This window comes from Aegilops tauschii, chromosome 1 (assembly GCF_002575655.3).
Source record: "Aegilops tauschii subsp. strangulata cultivar AL8/78 chromosome 1, Aet v6.0, whole genome shotgun sequence".
Taxonomy (NCBI): Eukaryota; Viridiplantae; Streptophyta; class Magnoliopsida; order Poales; family Poaceae; genus Aegilops; species Aegilops tauschii.
The window spans coordinates 78,452,438-78,456,588 of record NC_053035.3 but is presented as its reverse complement, the minus strand read 5'-3'; positions in this window follow the sequence as shown (position 1 = coordinate 78,456,588).

Genomic DNA, 4,151 nt, shown 5'->3' with positions numbered 1-4,151 from the left:
ACCATAGTAGGAGGCATCTCATCTTGGACTAGATCCAGTTCATCCACACACCCACCAAGCACAAGAACATCTGCCCTCAGGAGGCTGTTCTTCCCCTTGTACTGTTCATCCTCAGCCCGAGAAAATCCACCACACCACACTGGAGTAGGGTATTGCACCACAACGGTGGCCCGAACCAGTACAAATCTTCTATATCTAGTGTTGCGAGTTCCTCGAGCAAAGCTAGGAGGTCCCGGTGAGGCTGAGGGTGTGATTCGGTTGGGGGAGATCTTCGTGCGCACCCAAGTGTTCGAACCTTGAGGGTTTTGCCGGAACCCGAGATCCGACATTTGGCGCGCGAGGTAGGGGGTGCGCCGGAGTTTTCCTTTCGTTGATTTGCGCTCCACCATCTTCACGCCCATTCTCCATGGCTGGCGCCGCACTTTCGGCCGGATCTACGGGTGCCCACAGTGACGCCTGGGGGCTCCGAGCCCTTGCTCCCGCCTTGCAGCGGGTGCAGTGGCCACCCAAGTTCAAGCCGGAGATGCCGTCGCGCTACGACGGTGCGGCAGACCCGTCGGCTTTCCTGCTAGCGTATGAAGAGGCCGTCCTTACGGCCGGAGGCGACGACAAGGTCATGGCCAGGTGGCTTCCCATGGCCCTGACTGGCGCACCGCGCGCCTGGCTGCTCAACCTCCCCGGATCCACGGTGGCATCTTGGGAGGAGCTGCACGGTCTCTTCGCTGTGCGCTACGCGGCACTGGCGCACCACGCGATCGCGGCCCTCCTCGGCGGCTCGCAAGCACCGCCCTTGGTTCGTCACATCAAGTCGTTCCTTCACCAGATCGACGCCCCTTCCAAGGGCCCGGGGACTCCACTGGGTTGGGCCGCTCCGGAGGCCGACCTCACCTTCGACTTAGGGGATCATCCTATCTCCACCGTCGCCTCGTGTGTGCTCCCAATGCTTTGCACGCCCACCAATCTGCAGCGTGTCCGTCACCAAGACGCTCATCGACGGCGGCACCGGCATCAACGTGCTCTCCGTCGAGGCCTTCGGCCTTCTTCACGTACCGCTCGAGCGGCTCTGCCCTAGCAAGCCTTTCTCAGGGGTTGCTGGAGGCTCCGCCCACTCCCTGGGGCGGATCCGCCTCCCTGTAACCTTCGGCATGCGCGACAACTACCGCACCGAGCTGGTCGACTTCGACATCGCCCACATCGGCCTCCCGTACAATGCCATCCTCGGGTACCCAGCCCTGGCTCAGTTCATGGCGGCGACCCATCCGGCCTACTACCTCATGAAGATGCCCGGGATCAAGGGTGTCCTCACAGTAGTTGGGGACACCAAGGAAGCCCTGATGATGCTCAAGCTTGCCCTCAAGACCGCTGCGACGGCGCAGCCTGCCCACACGGACACCTCCAAGGCCAAGGGAGCCACACCAACCAAGAAGAAGTAGTTGTTCACTCAAGACAAGTCAGAAACCAAGCAAGTGCCAGTCGAGGAGGATGGGTCCTCGGGGGCAACCTTTACCATAGGAACCAACCTCGAGCCTGATCAGGAGGAGGCGCTGGTGAAGTTCTTGCACGCAAATAAGAAGGTGTTCGCTAGGAGCCCGATCAGCTGGTAGGGGTCCCAAGAGGGGTGATAGAGCACCACCTGAAGGTGTGCCCCAACGTATGCCCCGTAAAGCGAAGAGCGAGGCGGCAGTCCACGGAGAAGCAAGCTTTCATCGTCCAAGAGACCCGCAAGTTGGAGGCTGCGGGTGTCATTCGCGAGGTTCGGTATCCCGAGCGGCTGGCGAACCCCGTCGTCGTACCCAAGAAAGGCGGGAAGGGGCGAATGTGCGTTGACTTCACCAACCTCAACAAGGCCTGCCCCCAAGATCCGTTCCCACTTCCACGTATCAACCAAATCGTCGACTCCACCGCCGAGTGCGACTTGTTGTGCTTCCTGGATGCGTTTTTAGGATATCACCAGATCAAGATGGCGGTAGAAGATGTGGAGAAGATAGCCTTCCTGACCCCGTGTGGGGTGTACTGCTACACTTGCATGCCTTTCGGGCTGCACAATGCAGGCGCACCCTTCCAGCGGCTCATGCACATCGCCTTGGGTCGGCGGCTCGGGAGAAACGCTGAAGCTTATGTCGACGACATCGTGGTGAAGTCTCGGGAGGCGAGGACTTTGATTCAGGACCTGGAGGAAACCTTCGCGAGCCTCCACCAGGTGGACTTTCGATTCAACCCAGAGAAGTGCGTGTTTGGCGTCCCTTCCGGCAAGCTGCTGGGCTTCCTTGCGTCCCACAGGGGGATCGAGGCTAACCCAGAGAAGGTAAAGGCCATTGAAGACATGAGTCCACCGCAAACCCTCAAGGAAATGCAGAAGCTTGCTGGACGGGTGACTGCGTTGGGACGCTTCATTTCCAAGCTGGGAGAGCGCGCCCTACCCTTCTTCAAGCTGATGAAAAAGAAGGGCCCATTCGAGTGGACCCTGGAGGCCGACCAAGCATTTCAAGACCAAAAGAGAAATCTGACCAGCCCTCCAGTGATGGTGGCGCCACGACCTCTCGAGCCCTTAGTGCTTTACCTTGCCGCCACTCCCTACTCCGCCAGCGCGGCTCTAGTGGCGGTTCGGAAAGAACACCAAGCCAAGGGCGCATCACGCCAAGCCACGCCCCCAGCAGGGACGACACAAGACCAGGAGGGCGCCGCAAGGGTCGCGGCAGCGGCAGCAGAGGATCAAGCTAAACAGGACGACGCCCCTGAGCCCGCAGAGACCCCGACAAGTGATCAAGCGTTGGGGGCTCCACCACCTCAGGAGGCGCCCCAACTTCCGGAAGGCGCAAGCCTCATCAGCGCACCTGTCCTCGTCGAGCACCCAGCATACTTCGTCAGCACGGTGTTGCGGGATGCAAGAGCACGATACCCCATGCCTCAGAAGCTCTTATTCGCGCTCTTTGTGGCCTCGCGTAAGCTGCGGCATTTCTTTCAAGGCCACCCCATCAAGGTCGTATCGGCCTACCCACTGGAGAGGGTGCTTAGGAGCCCCAACTCCGCCGGGAGGGTCACCGAGTGGAACATCGAGCTGCAGGTATTCCAGTTGGATTTCAGCACCACCATGGTCATCAAGGGAGCTGCGATCGCTGATTTTGTGGCAGAATGGACGGACGCCCCGGCGTTTGAAATAGGCGAGGATCGGTCCCTCTTGCGAGGAAGTGAGGCGCCCGATGGCTGGGTCATGTATTTCGATGGTGCCTTCGCGCGCCAGGGTGCGGGAGCTGGAGCAGTGCTCATCTCGCCCACTCAGGACAAGCTCTACTACGCAGTGCAGCTCTGCTTCCAGCAGGGCGAGAAGGTCTCCAACAACATTGCAGAGTACGAAGGCCTCATAGCCGTCCTAAAGGCTGCGGTGGCCCTGGGGGTGAAGCGTCTCACCATCAGGGGCGACTCGCAGCTCCTCGTCAACTTCTCCAACAAGGTATACGAGACGAAGGATGAACACATGTAGGCATACCTCACGGAAGTGCGCAAGATGGAGAAGCAGTTCCTGGGCCTGGAGCTGCAGCACATGCCCCGTGGAACCAACAAGGAAGCCGACGACATCGCCAGAAGGGCATCCAAGCGACAGCCCCAAGAGCCTGGCGTCTTCAATGAGCGGCTCTTCAAGCCATCGGCGACACCACCGCTTTCAAGGATAGCGCAGCCTCGGGAGGAGCTCCCGCAGCCACCTGCCTCGGGAGCCCCAGCCTATGGCCCGACTTCAGGAGCGCGTCTACTCTTCGCACTCGATCGCCAGGAGGGATGCTGGACAAAGGAATTCAAGGAATACCTGATGCAAGGGACGCTGCCGGAGAAGCAGGAGGACGCGGAGCGTGTGACCCGGCAAGCCACTGCATATTGCATCCAGGATGGTGAGTTATACAGGAAGCGGCCAAATGACGTTTCTCTGCGTTGCATCTCCAGGGAACAGGGGAAAGAGCTGCTAGACGACATACACGGCGGGGACTGTGGGCACCACTCGTTGTCACGAACCCTCATCGGCAAGGCATTCCGCAGCGGATTCTACTGCCCTACGGCGCTCAACGACGCAGCTGCGCTGGTGAGGTCCTGCGAGGCCTGCCAATTCCACGCCAAGCTAATTCATCATCCAGCTCAGGGCCTCCAAACCATTCTACTCT